Below are 19,011 nucleotides of genomic sequence, written 5' to 3' on the forward strand. Positions count from 1 at the left end.
ACGATGCTTTTTACAGTTTTCTAGAATGAAAAAGTGCTTTACATTGTCGAGGGGTAAAAAAAAGAAGAAAAAAACAGAGTGCCAGAGACCAGGGGAGGCCAACAGCCAATCACAGCTGAGGGATTCTCCAGACAATGGGCCTCATTTATCAAATGAGATCATGATCAGTCCTTGGAAAACAGTTGGAATGTATATTTGTGTTAAGTTTAAGTAAATTGTGGCACAGTATTCTATCACAGAAGCATTGATAAATGAGGTCCAATGAGTGTGTTTTACATATCTTCATATCCCCAACAGTGAGTATTCCTGTAGACTTCAGTAAAAGAATATTCTGAATGTTTTGAAGGAAACAGAGCAGCTTACACAGACCAGAGAACCTAGAAATACATGTTGTCAGTATCCACTAATCACACTTGGGTTTCTCGTAGCTGGGATGTTCAGATTTCCCCCAGGGCTTCCCCCAGGCAGGGATATGGAGATGTTAAGATGTTTGTGAGCATCCCAAGTAATGTCAGAATATTACAAGTATGTAAATACACTCTGAGGAGTGTGACGGTAAGCTGTCAACAGTCTATACAGAGGTGGTTCTCTTTCCGCACGTTTCAAATGACCATCAAAGTAATTTTCCCGCTGTCTGAAGCCAGAAGATTGTATCTTCATTGTCATCATACGTTTCCAATGACAGTAGTTAGAATTTCAGTAGTCATATTTTTGCCAGCAGAATATATCATATAAGCCATTTTTATGCTATAGGGTCATCATTTAAAATTCACAACAAGGGTTTTGGGACTAATCTTTGTTTTTACTTTGCAAAGAAGAGCTGGTTTGAATTAAGGCACCTATTCACTCGAGACAACCTATTTACATTTGTTTTAAAGATCGATTCTCTTTTTTTAGTGTCATTCTGGGAATGCAGAGTGATCAAAGTATACAGCAGAGTTTGTGTGAAGGTGAAGACTCTTGTCTATTCTCTGAAGATACTAAACCCATTCTGTTCACTCTGAAGATACTTAAAACCCCATTCTGTTCACTCTGAAAATACTAAAAACCCATTCTGTTCACTCTGAAGATACTAAAAACCCATTCTGTTCACTCTGAAGATACTAAACCCCCATTCTGTTCACTCTGAAGATACTAAAAACTAGGGATGTCCGATATTATCGGCATACCGATATTATCGGCCGATATCGGCATTAAAATGTGATATCGGAAAATATCTATCGGTTTTCAAAAAAAAAAGAAACCCTGCATATATCGGTATCGGTTGATATCGGTATCGGAAATTAAGAGTTGGACAATATCGGTATATTGGTATCGGTAAAAAAGCCAATATCGAGCATCCCTACTAAAAACCCATTCTGTTCACTCTGAAGATACTTAAAAACCCATTCTGTTCACTCTCTGAAGATACTTAAAAACCCATTCTGTTCACTCTCTGAAGATCCTTAAAAACCCATTCTGTTCACTCTCTGAAGATACCCCAGTTCTGGCACCAACCAAACTGAAACCTACTCACATTGCGGTGGCATACGGCTGTATTTGTAAAAATGTCAATAGTTACATCCGGGGATCCACAGATCCACAGATCAGACATGAGGCATGAAGTCCATTACAAGGGTGAAATAGGGGCATCAAAACTAGAGGATTTCCCCAGGGTTTAATAAAACAATATCAAGCATCACATTTTGAAAATGTTGTCCAATAACCCCAAACCAATTTCCTGTACAGACCAGTCTGTGCTGTTCAGTCAAATAAATAAATGTGACGGTCGATGCTCTGTTAGTTGATCTGTTATTTTTTTGGCAGTGAGAAAGTGGTCATCGGTGCGTCACTCCTTTCAACCATAACACCCTATATTCAAAGTGAACTTGTCTGTGACCCGCCCAGAGGCAGTCAGCCAATCGCAACACACCTAAAAAAAAAAGAAAACACATTTACACAATGATGGAAACTGTAGCCTTCCTCTTTCCCGGATTAGCACTAAGGTAGCCATGGTAGAAATCCCCGCCCATCGTGCATCCGTCCTGCACCTGTTTATTTTTGAGTGTCGTCAAGAGACGTAGCTCTACAGATTTTTAGAACCTGGCGTGCTAGATCATAGTCTTATAACTGGCCAAACATTCTTGGGAGTTTCAGGTTACGTCACAGGTCAATCTAGTGTTGCCCGAAGCGTCCGATCTAGCATCAAAACATGGGTGTTTTTTTAGAGATAATGCTACCGCCAGTTCTGTTTCTAGGATTGCCCATTTATCAGGTAGACGAAAGCTACCACGTCTGTGTGCAGAGGGATGACGTACACATTCTGCTTCGAGGATTGCCCGTTTAGAGAAAGGTTAGCTTACTAGTTAAAGCTAGCTAACTAGTTAAAGCCTCTCACTCACCGAGCGCATGACAATTTTAACGAGAGAGCCCTTTCTGTCATTAAAATGTAATCGTTGTTGTATATCACGTTCATTTCTCGTTTGAACTCTTATCGAGTGGGCCAAACTAAGACCAGCAGTACAGACATGACACATCGACAGTCCTTGTATATTGAAGTTCATTATGAACACAGGGAGTCTACCTCATCGCATGTAGAGGTTGTTTAGAGGTTGTGACTTTTAGTGAGTCTTTCTTATTTGCTTATTCTGGACCTTAATTCAGGGCTTCAGACTGTGAGTAAAATGGTTGCATATGCAACCTTTTTTAGGGGGGGAAATGCATGCTCCTATTTGACTCAGTGGCACTAGTTCCAGTGGGGGAGAAATCGCAAACGGTGACGCAACTGTGATCCGACAACGTCGGGTCTACAGTAGTTCACACGAGGACTAGCCTTGGGTTTTTCTCAAACAGGCCCTTTTGGGAGGGTGGGGGGGGGTGGAGCAACCGGGTGGTAGTAGTGCAGCAAGCATGCGGTAAAAAGCAGGACTTCTACGAAGGCTACACCTGCAAGGACAGTCCTTATTAAAAACGTGATGCGAGACCCTCAACGCCGTCAGTAGTCAAACTGTACAATTCGCTTTCGCTCGTGGACCTGTTGCAAACAAATAAATACACTCACCGACGTACAGGCATACACACGCCTCTACCACACATACATTACTCATTGTACCCTCTCAGACAATTCTCACTCAAGAGTAAAAAAAAAAACAACAAATAAAATGTCCAGTTGTTTAAGACTTTTGTGGAAAGATCGGTCCAAATGTAGTGTTGCTTACAGACGTGTCTCGGACCAGAACCCCCGCAGAGGACAAGTCCATTCGGCACATTGTCAAGGTTTGGAGAGTCAAGTGTCTTGGTTGATCTCCATTCAAAGTGTTTTGTTTTGTTCCACCAGCAGCAGTCTCTCTCTCTCTCCCTCCCTCTCCGTCTGTCCATTTAGGTAAAAGGGAATATCTGCTTCGATGTCATCGGGAGGTTTGAGTCCGAAATGTTACGTGTCCTTTTTTCATGCATACCATATTTAAAAAAACATGACTGATCATATACCCCTTGCTTAGAAAAGTGTTCTCTTTTGTAAGCATTAAGCAAAGGTCTTAATAACAGGGTTCGTGCAGGTTTCAATTGAGTTCAATTTAAGACATTTCAGGACCTTTTTAAGACCACTTTGAATATAATTTAATCATTATTTCACGGGCCATACTGGCAAAAATGTATGAAAGAAAATTACCATGAAAGAAGTCATTCTATATTAATTGTTGGGGGGGGGGGCTGATTACTATTACCGTACTGATTACTGTGCAGTCTGGACATTTAAACAAGATACAGAGAAGTTATCGCAACATAGAAATAACTTCCTAATCCAATACACGTTTAAGACCCAGATTCTTGACTTTTTAAGGCCTAAAATAAATTCTGATTATTCAATTCAAGACTTTTTAAGACCCCGCAGGAACCCTGTGATAAGACCCCTAATAGCAATCTTCCATATTCAACAATATTTCATGCCGGCAATCAGTTTACTCCATAACTTTGAGTTTCACAATAATAAAAATTATATTTTCATCAAGGGCTGTGGTTTTGCCTGTGCTAAAGGCAGGTATCTTACAGACACCGTCGCTCACAAAGGGGAGATGTATGGTGTATTACCTAATCAGAAGGTCAATGTAGAGCACCGTAACGTTTCATATCAAAACGTCTACTGTAACTCAACTATAGGTGTTTTTCCTATGAGTTTACATGGTACTTTAATGTGCAGACTACTGTAGGTTTCATGGCCCTAAAGCCACTGTATAACATAGAAAATGCATGGTCAAAATTATTATTATTATTATTATTATCGTTATTTATTTATATATAAAATGAAATAAAATGGCTTGAGATCCTTCAACTGCAAAAAGACGAGGAAGAGGGTTTGTCAGTCTTGGACAGGGAGGAAGAGGAGGTGGAGGATCTAGGAGAGCTTGCTGTCCAGTCTCCTCTCCACGGCCTGGAGGAGGAGCTGAGAGTACTGTTCCAGGAGAGCCAGAGTCCTTGCCTCCTCCACTCCCATCACCCTCCCCGTGTCCGCCGCACCGCCTCCTCCTCCGCCACTACCCAGCATGCACGGCGGGCTCGAGGTCGACGCGTTGCCGTCTGATCCGGCGAGTGTCAGGTAGTTTAGCTCCGCCCTCATGCCGCGGAAGGCTTCCGATAGGACCATGGCCATCTCCCGGTGCTCGGGGGAGGAGTCGGAGGGCGGGACGTTGTTCACCTGAATGGAGGGAAACCTCTTCATTTCAATTGATCAAGTGGCTTTCCTCATTCCTCATAAAGCTGCTCAACTTTATATGCACGCTATGATTCTTTCCCACTTGTCTTATTGTATCACGGCATGGTCACAAACCTCACAAACCATACTAAAACCCATAACTATAATATACAAACAGGCTATTAAAAATCATGGACCGTAAACCAATGCGATGGCATCACTGCAGTGTTTTGAGTAAGCACAATCTTTTCACGTTTGACAATTTTGTAATTTTCTGTAATATTAAACTAGTTTTTAAATGTTTTGCACAATCATGTATCATCATTATTTTCTGGACTGGTGGTTAGACGTTGGAGCTCTAGTAGAGCAAACACACAAGCTTCCAATAATGGTGACTATACTGTTCCCATGTGCAAGAGTTCGTTTGGACAGTCTGCCTTCTCTGTTAACGGGGCAAACTTATGGAACTCTCTGCCTACTGGCTTAAAACTGGAGTCCAATACCAACGTCTTCAGCAGAGGACTCGAGGTATGGCTGAAATCGAAGCAGCAGTGCTCACATATGTAGACGCGGACTGGTTTTGTTGTTTTGATCATGGACTCTTGCTCTGGTTATTTGTTGTTCTGATTTGTGATTTTAATTCTGTATTTTACTGTTAAATGTATTATATCTTTTAGAAAAGCCTCAATGGACTAGTCTTGAAAACTAGCACTTGTGCTATAAACACGCAAAACAACGCATCTGGTCTGTCCACTGTGGCTGGTCCAATGTAGCTGTGGTGTCCATTTTAAATAAACTTTTTCATTCATTCATTCAAGACTATTCCTGAATGGTCATAGAGAGGTGAAGTCCCCCCCCTTCTCCCGGACCACCACGAGACCCTATTTCAGCTAGCTAACCTTACATTACAGTATCAAAAGCTATTGCTAATTTGAGCTAACATTAGCTAACTTGCTTGTCAATCAACTTTCTCGACTTCTGAAAATCATCTTTTAAATCGACAAACGTCATCTTTTTAAGCATTAAATCGCGCGCAGGAGTGTGTTATACTCATTAGATCACGCCTAGGGGTGGTTGTTAGCCCTGACGCACAGCGGAGGGGCGTTAGACCCCCCTAGGCGTGATCTAATGAGTATAACACACAACTTCAAGTGATTTAATGCTTTTATACAATAGCCCACACACAGTAATTGAAGCATAATGGAGATTTATTTACAAAACCATCCACAGAGAAAGTAGATCCAATAGTACAGTATATTCAAACGGTCTGACAAAAAAAAATTATAATAATCGGCCGGCAATTTATTTAATTGTTCACGATTTTTCGTTTGTTTCACAATGGGTCATGACAAACCAATTACATAGTCCAACATATGTGTAACGAACTAACATATTCCAGTTGACTGTATCTTTTTTGGAGGATTCGTTCAAAAGATATTCATACTTCCATTTGTCTATCTATGGCGGACTCATTCAGACTAATTAAAAAAATATACAAAGTTATTCTGTTGTGGGAGGGATCTGGGGTCACGTGGAGTGTGTTATACGATATAACAGCGTCTAACTTGACTGTTTCAGCCAATCAGAATCAAGATATTTGCATGCCATTGTATAATAATTTACAAACGTTTCCCTAGCAACGGAATTCCACCAAAAGTTCCATAGACAGTGTTTTTGAAGAGCGACAGACTCACCATCCTGTAGAAGTGTGAGGCCTTCTTAAAAGTACTCTGGAGCTCACTGACTGCTGCTCTGCAAGCCTCCACATTCAGAGACGAGTCTGGAGAGAGATACAGATACTTCATCACACCACCGACCACTGACAGAGCCCACTGACGGAGCCCACTGACAGAGCCATTAACGTCACTCGAAGTGAGAAAGACACTTGGCTAAGAGGAACAAGATTGAATTCCATAAATGATTACATAAAAATGTTATCTATAGCATCTTTAATGCAGCCATAAAAGCCTTGAGGCAGGCATGAGCTGACAATTGCTACCAATATAAATCTTTCCACATTGAGTTGAAAACTACTATTTGTAGTGGAGTGATTTGTTAGTATGATTTAATAAACTAAAGCTGCCACGTGGAAACGGTTGGAGTTATTTTCATGTGTGAGCCTACATGACATGATGGGTGGGTATAACATTCTCACAGCCGTTCACTGAGCACTCTCGCCCATTAAAACAATTCCAACTGTTTACAAAACCAGGTCCTAGCCAGGTCAAAGTAAAACCCCTGGAAGTGTGGATTTGACGGTTTTCAGGTACCAAAATAGTTTCCAAAACATTTCAAAGCCTAAGTGCGTACATTATCAGCCATTAGTAATATTGGTTCAACAATTTTATTAAAACATTTTCTTTTTATGTTTTTGGTAGATATTTTATTGTTTTTTTCCCGGGCAGTCCGGTAGAGAGAGAGAGGAAGTATGGGAGGATAGATGGGGGAAGACATTCAGCAAAGGTCGCCGGGTCCGGGAGTCGAACCCGGGACGGCCGTGTTGCACCGCAGTGCTGTACGTGGTGCACCACCCTGGCGCCCCTGGTTCAACAATTTCAGCGATATAATGATAATGTAAATCATGACTGTTACTAATAAAGATAATGTTACTGACAATGATAATGTTAAATGATAATAACTGTAATAATAATAATAATTTGACTGATAATGTGAATGAATTGTATTACTGATCATGTAAATGTGAATGATACTGTTAATACAAGAAGACAAAAAGAGAAAAGGGGGCAGGACAAATAGAAAACTAAGCCAGAGAAGCAACAAGAGATAAGAGAACCAGAAAGTGACAGGAACGGAACCAGGAATCAAGAAAAGCTAGCATGCCTAAAGAAAACACTAAAGAAAGCTAGCATGCCTAAAGAAAACACTAAAGAAAGCTAGCATGCCTAAAGAAAACACTAAAGAAAGCTAGCATGCCTAAATAAAACACTAAAGAAAGCTAGCATGCCTAAAGAAAACACTAAAGAAAGCTAGCATGCCTAAAGAAAACACTAAAGAAAGCTAGCATGCCTAAAGAAAACACTAAAGAAAGCTAGCATGCCTAAAGAAAACACTAAAGAAAGCTAGCATGCCTAAAGAAAACACTAAAGAAAGCTAGCATGCCTAAAGAAAACACTAAAGAAAGCTATCATAACTAAAGAAAACACTAAAGAAAGCTATCATAACTAAAGAAAACACTAAAGAAAGCTAGCATGCCTAAAGAAAACACTAAAGAAAGCTAGCATGCCTAAAGAAAACACTAAAGAAAGCTAGCATGCCTAAAGAAAACACTCAAGAAAGCTAGCATGCCTAAAGAAAACACTCAAGAAAGCTAGCATGCCTAAAGAAAACAGTAAAGAAAGCTAGTATAACTAAAGAAAACAGTAAAGAAAGCTAGTATAACTAAAGAAAACAGTAAAGAAAGTTAGTATAACTAAAGAAAGCTAGCATGCCTCACCCGTCAGTAAGTAATGACCAATGGATGGAGAGAGTGCAGCAGAAGAGTGCAGTGAAGTGGAGGAGGAGGAAGAGGAGGCCGGAGCAGGCCGGAGCCCTGCGGTATAAGAGGACAGAGCTGAGCTCACGCCCAAACCGAGGCCGAAGTGATGAAGCGAAGGCAGCATGAGGGTATGAAGAGGAGGATGGTGATGATGATGAAGAAGAAGAAGTGGATGAGGGTGCTGCTGGGAGAGCAAACCTGAGTTATCCTTCTGTCCCAGACTGTTGACCGGTGTCCTGTCCTGCTCCTCCACCGTGGGCCTCACCTCCGCCATGGGGCCCTCTCCCTCCCCCTGGGTCTGGAGCCGCAGCTCCGCCGTGGGGCTCACATCGTCGGCACACCACTGCTCCGACACGGAGCTCTGAGCCGGAGCTTTAGATTCGGCGGCAATGTCGCCCGAGAGTTGTTGAGGCGAGGGGGGGGATCTTTGCTGGCCCTGCAGAGGAGAGACGCTCACTGGTGGGGGGCGAGAGGAGGAGGAGGAGGAGGAGGGGTTTGAGAAAGGTTCCTCTCCTCGGCCAAGTGACCTGGGCGATGAGGAGTAGGAGGTCTTCGCGGAGGGAGAGGAGAAGGAGGCCATGGAGGGCCTGTCGGGGAGGGGCTTGCCGATGTCAACACCGAGGAGCTGTGGACGGGTGCTGCCGGTCACTTTGGCCTGCGGGCCCTTGGAGGGGGCGGTTGAGGAGGAGGAGGAGCTTGTGACGAGGGTGGGGACAACGGCAGCATGGGGAGGCGTGGCCTGTGCCATGATGTGGGCCGTGGCCTGTGCCGTGTTGGAAGATACCACCGCCACGGGGGGGTTGGCTGCGGTGTGGTGGTGGTGGTGAGCGGGGGATGGTTTTCCCTGAGCAGAGGGAAATAATAAACCCCTGCTGTTCGGCGACGTCGACATCACGTCGCTGCCGGCGGCGGCGGCGTTGGAGGCCCGACGGAACTCCGTAGAACCTCCGGAGTCGCCGCCGTCGTCGTAGTTCTCGAGGTCGTTGAGGCTGTCGCCCATGGAGACGGAGCGTGACATCTTGGCCATGGAGCTGGTGGTGGGGCTCATGTAGGAACGAGACGACTTGCGCGGCATGGTGGAGGTGGCGGTCACCATGGAAACACCGTTAGCCGGCGTGGAAGTGTTGTTACCGCCAGGCTCCCGGGCCTTGGGAGAGGTGGGGCTGGTGGAGTGTTGGGAGGGTACAATGGGCAGGGTACGTCTGGGGGTGGAGGGCAGCGTGGTGGGGCGCTGGGGAGGATGGGTCTGGGGGGCCACCTCCTTGGAGGGCCTGGGCACTGGCTGGACCTGGTCAACTGTTTGATAGAGAGAGGGAGAGACAGAGGTAGAGAGAGAGAGAGAGGGGGAGGGAGATAGAGGTAGAGAGAGACAGCAATGAGAGAGACAGAGGTAGAAAGAGAAGTCTAGTAACATATCTAGTAATAACATGTGTTATCCTCTGACCTTTTCTGTTTGTATCTTATGAGAGTATTGCATTTGGTGTTGCTAACCATATTTTAAAGGAGTAATAATGTAAAATTAAATGCAATCAAGCAATCATGCAATCGACCAGCCAGCCAGCCAGTCAACTAGCGACTAACCAACCAACCAACCAACCATTCATCCAAACAACTAACCAACCAACCAACCAACCAACCAACCAACCAACCAACCAGCCAACCACTGTATCTCTCCTCACCACAGTCGGACAGCAGGTTGTGGACTGACTGGGCCTTGCGAAGGCCTGAGGAGGAACTGAAGTGAGAGGCTGCTCCCCGCGCCGTCGCTCCCACGTTCCTCCGTGACTCCACGGCCACCTGCTGGGACTTCTTCCTGAGAGGGGATGGACGCTGGTACACGGGACCCGAAGAGGAGCTCTTCTCCTGGGGCTCCACCTCCAGCCTGACGGGGATGAAGCTGCTCTCCGAGCCCTTGGGTTGGGGCTTGAACTGGACCTGGCTGTGGGGAGCCTGTTGGGTTTGGTTCTTCTGGGCCCAGGCCTGACTCTCCTGGTTGTTCCCTGGGAACAGAGAACACAGAGGGGTCAAGGGTCAGGGTGAAGGGACCAGCAGGAGAGTCTGATACAGCAGATTTTCAGGACTCGTGACTCGACTTGGACTTGAGCACTGATGACTCGAACTTGGACTCAGACTCGAGCATTGACTGCATTCGGACTCGGAAGGTGCAAACGAGGAACTCATTGGCTGCCAGCTATTAGCCTTATCCTGTGGTAGCTACTGTCACGCTGTAAACGATGGGAGTTAGTCACCTTGTTTGTAGAGCTAAATCTATATTCTATATTATAGCCATGGATACAATACTATAGTCATTTGACATTGAGTTTCTTCCGGTCAAGATGCAAAAAAGAGATAATTTTTCCATCCATACGTTCCCGTGTTATACCATGGTGAATATAAGTATGGTTTTAGAGCGGTCTAGGGTAATTCATGAAATGCTTAGTTATGGCAGTATACGTCGACTTTGCCGTTTCTTGCCTGAACCCGCTATTGTTCTAGCTATTCAAATCTAGATCATAGCTATTATGTTCCATCATGAATGCATGAAAGGGGGGGGGGGGGGGGTCGTTTCAGATTATTTGATAGTCAGTAACGGCATTCGCATTGAACACTAAAGACGGTTATCAGCCCGATCGGTATCAAAGCATTGCAGGATCAAGCAAAAATGTACGTCAAATCGCCCTTACCTGTGGCCGGGAGTAATCCAAAAATAATATTCCAATAGTTTGATTGCCATCTGGTATATCCAATGTCCATTTTCTCGATGGCATAATTCACCACAACATATGGATCGGAGATATTCGACAGGCTTCGATGGAACCGGGACAACCGTTCGCCCAACAAGGGAAAATGAAACCCGAGACCTGGGGCCGTCCGACAGAGAAAGATACAAGGGTAGAAAGGGTGCTCGATACCGCCGTCTAGCGTGATGCGGCCTGTATTGCACTTTTACATTGGCATGAGGATTCCCCATGTTAACCCAGAGTCAGTGGGCCTGTAATGAATAGAAATATCGAATAAAAGAAATAACGATCAAATAACGAGTATACTCGTTGTTGGCGTTCAACGATTGGCGGCCAATAACGAGTATAATCGTTGTTGGCAGTGAATGAGTTAATTGATAAATACAGTTATATATTTTTTTTTGTAATGGGCCCTAATCATTTGGCATAAGATATTGATGGCTATACTAATACCGTAAATAAACTCCCTTTGAAATGGTGACCGCTGTGTCATTTATGTTTAACACATTGGTCGCCAAGAACGACTTACGCCGATTTTGCCCGCCATGCGTTGAACGCCAACAACGGCGTAAATCGTTTTTGGGATCAATCTTTTATTTTTTCGTCATGGCATTCATAATTCATCCAGTCTCTCTCCGGACTGCAGTGGCACCCTGTAGTATGAGATTGCAACGCCTCAATACCGCCGCCTGGTTGATGGTCGGGCGAGTTACACTCTCACCAAAACCGGAAGTGGCGCTGGTGCATCGAGGAAATCCCTCCGGCAGTAATATCTTGTTAGGTGGATCCAGACAAACACTATAGTGCATTTGGATCGCTTTCTAAACTCAATAATCGATATGATTTCGGCGTTTATTTGCGCCATACAAACCGGAAATGGATCTAGGAGATCGGCGTCAAATAATAATCGATGTTGAATGGGCCATAGTAATGTCAATATAGCAATACAATTTTAAAAGTTATAGCCCTGCAAAGAAGGTAAACATCTCCATAGGCTTTCAACGGTGGCAGACTGGGTACAATGATGGGCACAACCCCCGGCGCCCAATGTGTTAATGTAGACCTTTTTCTATTTGTATGTCAGCTCTTTGACTGCCAGAGTGGAGTGGTCTCAACCTTGATGACTTGGACTCGGACTCGGGTAATGGGGACGTTGAATATAGAGGGTGTATGTATGGTTGTAACTGACTGTAATTGCTCTCTACTGCCCTCATGGCTGCATGTATATCTGTGTCCACTGGAGGGCGCTGTAGGCGGAGCGTCTACTGTCTACGCCAGGTTGGGACTATATAAACCTTGGTTCCCTCCTACTGTTCCTTCTTCTCACTTCTGCCCCTCCCGGAGAGGAGATCATATGTGCTGCTGTATTATGAGACAACGTGATGAATAAACCGCTGCCAGCAGAGCTAGGCCAAAGATAGAATACCATGCCTCTTGTATACATTATGGTCGCCCCATTGCCAAATCTGTTAACAGACTCGACTCGGGCTCTTCTCTGGTGACTGGGACTTGGACTCAGACTCGAACACTTGGGACTCGAGACTCGACTCAAGACTCGGGATCTAGTGACTCGACTACAACACTGGATACAGCTATAGATAACGTTCAGCCACTCGATGTCGCAGTAGAGCACCAGCATGGCATTTATCCAATGCATTCCACGTGGGGAAATGGGAAGTATGAAGGGGATAATCATGCCTGCAACATGTAAACAACAACATTCATTTTGGGGGGAGGTACTTTTATTCCACACCTTTCTAAAAGCTCTGTGGATGTATTGTTTAAAAGAATATAGCATAACATGTTATCTATTCTAAAGCACATTTAATGGGTCTAAAGTTCCACAGCAACCACTGACATCCTCCTCTTCATAATTTAATTCACTGTTTGCTACATTTCTGCAAGTCCTACAGTACCTCCCTTATTAAACGGTTGCAATGTCAGACAATCTGGCAAACAGACAGAGGAAGTAAGCTTAAGAGACAACTGGATTGGCTATGTCGATCAATATTTTGTAAATTTGTCCGTTACCTTGGTTGCTCCTGTTGTGGGTTTGGACCTGGTCCTGGTCCTGGCTAAATGACAGCCTCTTCTCCTGGGTCCAGGCCTGGTTCTGCTCCATCAGCGGTCGGACCTCGGATACCAGGGGTTTAGCCTTCACCTCCCCTCCTGGTCTCTCTCCTCCTCTGCTACTGGTGTTTGAGGGGAATGGAAATACAGCCCTGCTGGAGAGGAGAGGGGAGGAGAGAAGAAGAGAGGAGAAGACAGGAGTGGAGAGAAGAGAGAAGGAGAGGGGAGGAGTGGAGAGAAGAGAGAAGGAGAGGGGAGGAGTGGAGAGAAGAGAAAAGGAGAAGTGAGAGGACAGGAGTGGAGAGGAAAAGAGAAGATAGAAGAGGATGCTTGGATATGGCATGCAGAATAGTTTCATGTAATGTTTGAGTAAATCCATTCCATCAAGCTCTTCCTGATGTAACAATACATAATAATTCCAAATTTCCCTCGGGATGAATACAATATTTCTATTCTATTCAAATTATATTGGGTTGTTTTGGACTGATGGTGCTCCTTCAGAATATTTACCCCCCAATAGTCTGACTCACAGGACGTCGACCTTACGTACTATTTCTGTTTCCTTTTTATTTTTATTTGTTTAAGGAACACGCCAACAGTAGAAAGCTATCCGGCTGCAAGCTAGCCTAGCTTAGCACAAATTAATGGAAGCCGATACGATAAGAGCACCTACGGGAGGCTGCAATTCGAAACTGGCCCCCGTAAATGTCTGAACCCCCCTCCCACCCACCCACCCCTCCTAATGTACAGTTCCCTCCGCCTCGTATGTATATATTTACTGTTAGGATCTGTTTAACAGTACTGTATATTTGCATGTCTTGTATGTCACAAATGTAACATTACTGTATATCTGTATGTCATAAATGTCATGATTAGATTAGATGATTAGATTATTATATCTGTATGTTGTGTATGTCATAAATGTCATTATGAATTGAAAATGGGGGACCCTGATGTAAACAAGACGAAAGTCTTTCTCTGGTCTGCATCCCCTTAACAATTGTGTATATTGAGCCGTACTGTATTGTACCCATTCTGCAATCTGTTAATTAAAGTTTTCAATCAATCAATCAATCAATCAATCAATCAATCAATCAATCAATCAATCAATAAATTAATTAATTAAATCAATCAATCAAGTACGGAGAGAGGTCTGGTAGTATAGAGAGAGGTCTGGTAGTACAGAGAGAGGTCTGTTAGTATAGAGAGAGGTCTGGTAGTACAGAGAGAGGTCTGTTAGTATAGAGAGAGGTCTGTTAGTATAGAGAGAGGTCTGGTAGTACAGAGAGAGGTCTGGTAGTACAGAGAGAGGTCTGTTAGTACAGAGAGAGGTCTGTTAGTATAGAGAGAGGTCTGGTAGTACAGAGAGAGGTCTGTTAGTATAGAGAGAGGTCTGTTAGTACAGAGAGAGGTCTGTTAGTATAGAGAGAGGTCTGTTAGTACAGAGAGGTCTGTTAGTACAGAGAGAGGTCTGTTAGTATAGAGAGAGGTCTGTTAGTACAGAGAGAGGTCTGTTAGTACAGAGAGAGGTCTGTTAGTATAGAGAGAGGTCTGTTAGTATAGAGAGAGGTCTGGTAGTATAGAGAGAGGTCTGTTAGTATAGAGAGAGGTCTGTTAGTATAGAGAGAGGTCTGGTAGTATAGAGAGAGGTCTGTTAGTATAGAGAGGTCTGGTAGTACAGAGAGAGGTCTGTTAGTACAGAGAGAGGTCTGGTAGTACAGAGAGAGGTCTGGTAGTACAGAGAGAGGTCTGGTAGTACAGAGAGAGGTCTGTTAGTACAGAGAGAGGTCTGTTAGTACAGAGAGAGGTCTGGCAGACAGACTAACCTCCCACTGGAGGCCTGCGGTCCCTGACTGAGGAACTTGGATGACATGCTGAGGTTCTCTGTTGAGTTCTGGTTGGACAGTCTGGTGGGGCTGCCTGGTAAAACACACACAGGGACAGAGTCAATGTTTATTATGTACAAATAAACAATGAAACTCAATAAAACCTTTAATAAATCTCAGTAAAGAGACACAAGGCACATGACATGTTTCATTTTAAAACAGATGACGTCAAAGGCTAACATATTCCTCCTCTAGATTCTCTGTCATGCTGGCATGGGAAGTTACAGGTTCTCCTTCCGAGACTGAAACATCATTCTTACCCTCTCATTGCATTATTTGGCCTGACACCGGAAAACGCTGCGATATCTATTGGGCAATCCAATGCTATGGCCTTTGCCTCACTTATTGCCAGACGCCTCATCCTATTCAACTGGAAGGCAGCCACTCCCCCTTCACATTTGCACTGGATGAGGGATGTTATGTCTCTCATACATATAGAGAAAATCAGATTCACAACACAAGGCCACACAGATACTTTCCACAAAACATGGCAGCCCTTCCTACTTCACTTCAAAACCCATATGACCTAAGTCCCTTCTCCTTCCAAACCTCAGACCCCATGACCCCCCTCCTTCCCCCACCTACCTTTCTGACACTGCTAGACCACGTATAATAATAATAATAATAATAATAATAATAATAATAATAATAATAATAATAATAATAATAATAATAATAATAATAATAATAATAAATAATATTTATGTATGGGGGAGATGGCATTGTGGTGATCTTACTACCGCTGAGCGTGTTAAATTTACTTTAATTTTTTTTATAACTATCTGGAAAATATGCTACCAAAATGGAGAGTATTACTTATATTATATATTATTATTACTGTTTTATTTATTTTTTATTTTAATTTGACTTAATTTCTTTTTGCGTAGTTTTTAAATTTTTTTTATCCACTTTTTCTCCTTTTTTTCTGTTTTTCTCCCATCCCAATTTAGTCGTGCCAATTCCCCCCTCCCCTCTCTTGATCGTTGCTCGCATGTGCCCCCCACTGGTCGGTCGTAGGGAGGGTTGAAGAATTTATCGCATGTCGCCTCTGATACATGCGGAGTCAGCCAGCCACTTCTTTTCACCTGCCAGTGCGGACTCTCAATTACGAGGTGTAACGTGTTGGAGGCTCACACTACCCTCACCATCTCCTGTCCTTGCTGTGCAGGCGTCCTGACCAACCTGTAGGAGTCGCTGTTTACAACGACCAGATTACCACCCATCGACTCCCCTCCCGCTGACTCTGCCAGTTGAGTCAGTATGACGGCCGGCCCAAGCCAGAGGCAACGCTGACAGCCGGATTCGATACCGGTGTCTCACGCGTTGGTGACGAGCGCTTAGACCGCTGTGCCACCCAGCCGCTATTTATGTTTAATTATTTAAATGTTTTATTTATGTGCATTATATGTATGTTTGTTGTCGCTCTCCTTGGGTGGGATGGGGTGGGGTTAGGGGATAGGAACGGGGAATGAAATGGAAGATGTATAATTTGAAAGTATAACTGGAATGTATACATTTGCATAAATTCTTCTAATAAAAAAAGATAAACCATGAAACATCATTCTTACAGGCCTATACAACACCTGGGAGGCGGCTTATAACGACCTAACCTAACACTGATCTTAACCTAACACTGATCTTAACACTAATATTAACCTAACACTGATCTTAACCTAACACTGATCTTAACCTAACACTGATCTTAACCTAACAATCACCTTAACCTAACACTGATCTTAACCTAACACTGACCATAACCTAACAATGACCTTAACCTAACACTGATCTTAACCTAACACTGATCTTAACCTAACACTGATCTTAACCTAACACTGATCTTAACCTAACAATCACCTTAACCTAACACTGACCATAACCTAACACTGATCTTAACCTAACACTGATCTTAACCTAACACTGATCTTAACCTAACAATCACCTTAACCTAACACTGATCCTAACCTAACACTGACCATAACCTAACAATGACCTTAACCTAACACTGATCCTAACCTAACACTGACCATAACCTAACAATGACCTTAACCTAACACTGATCTTAACCTAACACTGATCCTAACCTAACAATGACCTTAACCTAACACTGATCTTAACCTAACACTGACCATAACCTAACAATGACCTTAACCTAACACTGATCTTAACCTAACACTGGTCTTAACCTAACAATGACCTTAACCTAACACTGATCTTAACCTAACACTGATCTTAACCTAACACTGATCTTAACCTAACACTGATCCTAACACTAATCTTAACCTAACACTGATCTTAACCTAACACTGATCTTAACCTAACACTGACCATAACCTAACACTGATCTTAACCTAACACTGATCTTAACCTAACACTGATCCTAACACTAATCTTAACCTAACACTGATCTTAACCTAACACTGATCTTAACCTAACACTGACCATAACCTAACACTGACCTTAACCTAACACTGACCATAACCTAACACTGACCATAACCTAACAATGACCTTAACCTAACACTGATCTTAACCTAACAATGACCTTAACCTAACACTGATCTTAACCTAACACTGATCTTAACCTAACACTGATCTTAACCTAACAATGACCTTAACCTAACAATGACCTTAACCTAACACTGACCATAACCTAACACTGATCTTAACCTAACACTGATCTTAACCTAACACTGACCATAACCTAACACTGATCTTAACCTAACACTGACCTTAACCTAACACTAACATGACACGACAGCTCATCAAACTAAATCAGGAAATGTTTGGTCCTGAAATGCCCATATTTTCTGATTTTATGAGGGTTAGTCCTGACACACACACACGTACACACTACACACACACACACTACACACACACACACACACACACACAGGTTTTTGGACATGGCGTTCTACCTGTGACGTTGAGGTCTGCCAGGGTTCCAAAGTGCTGCTTGAGGAAGGCCTCTTGGTCCGGGGTCTGGGGTGGCACCGGTGTGTTCCTCTGACTCTCTCCTCTTCCTCCTCCTCCCTCCTCCTCCTCCTCTTCCTCCTCCAGCTCGGAGGAGTTCCCGTCCACGCTGAGCGGCTCGGTGGGATCCGAGTCTGGCGGAGAAACGGAAAGGGATGAGATGATCATCCCGAGGTGGGAACAACATCTTCACCAGGGCGGGGTGACCTTTAGACGAGGTACCACCAGAGACCGTCTGAGGGGAAGTCAGTTCACTCTGTCCGCCGCCATCTTGATTAACGGGGACCGTTTTCTGGCTTTCAACACCATGTAGCTTATTGTTTTACTGTGTTGTTGTTGTATCGTTTTGTTACTGTGTCCTTTGCTTTTAAATATTTTTTTAAGTACTCTGATCTATTTTAATTTGTATTGCTGCCTACTGTATGTTTACCCCTTTTTTTTCTCTTTTTGGTACTTTTGGTAGTGTTTTTTTTTTTTAATCTATTTTTAGTGCTGCTTATAGTTTTTAATATGCTCCCTCTGTACAGCACTTTGTGCCCCTGTGGCTGTTAAAGCGCTTCATAAATAAAGTTGGATTGGATTGGATTGGACTAACGAGACCGGACCCCTATCTCTTTTGAAAATTAGCATTGGGTACATCCTTACCTAAGTCATTTATATATAAATTGTGAACAATAAGGGGCCCAACACAGAGCCCTGTGGCGCCCCCTTGAGGACAGACGGGACATTGGAGGTACAACCTTAACACATTGGGTCCTGTCAGAGAGATAGTTACAGAACCAGCAAACAGCGGCGTCGGACAACCCTACACCAATTAACCTGTGCCTCGTATAGGAGGATTATATGCAGACAGATATGGATATGTATATAATATGCAGTAAATATATATAATGCTGTGTTTGTATGTTTATCTTTGTGTGTTTGTGTGTCTGTGTGTGCTTGTATGTTTGTGTGTGTGTGCGTGTCTGTGTGTGTGTGTGTGTGTGGCTGTGTGGCTGTGTGTGCTTGTATGTATATGTGTGTGTGTGTGTGTGTGTGTGTGTGTGTGTGTGTGTGTGTGTGTGTGTGTGTGTGTGTGTGTGTGTGGCTGTGTGTGCTTGTGTGTGTGTGTGTGTGTGTGTGCTTGTACGTATGTCTGTGTGTGTGTGTGTGTGTGTGTGTGTGTGTGTGTGTGTGTGTA

General features: G+C 43.6%; 1 pseudogene across 1 annotated transcript in view; it reads right to left on the reverse strand.

Moving 5' to 3' along the window:
• Nucleotides 1-1,264: 1,264 nt before the first annotated feature.
• The window catches only part of LOC311223832 (mitogen-activated protein kinase-binding protein 1-like), a 161,237-nt pseudogene continuing 143,490 nt past the window's right edge, over nucleotides 1,265-19,011 (reverse strand). The window contains exons 24-30 of the transcript XR_014621036.1: nucleotides 17,777-17,965; nucleotides 14,803-14,896; nucleotides 12,938-13,131; nucleotides 9,845-10,165; nucleotides 8,364-9,461; nucleotides 6,364-6,449; nucleotides 1,265-4,672 (exon numbers count right to left, since the gene is read on the reverse strand). The product of XR_014621036.1 is annotated as a mitogen-activated protein kinase-binding protein 1-like (transcript). The remainder of the gene's footprint in view (nucleotides 4,673-6,363; nucleotides 6,450-8,363; nucleotides 9,462-9,844; nucleotides 10,166-12,937; nucleotides 13,132-14,802; nucleotides 14,897-17,776; nucleotides 17,966-19,011) is intronic.

The sequence above is a fragment of the Notolepis coatsorum genome, assembly GCF_963971535.1.
Source record: "Notolepis coatsorum genome assembly, chromosome: 2".
Classification (NCBI taxonomy): Eukaryota; Metazoa; Chordata; class Actinopteri; order Aulopiformes; family Paralepididae; genus Notolepis; species Notolepis coatsorum.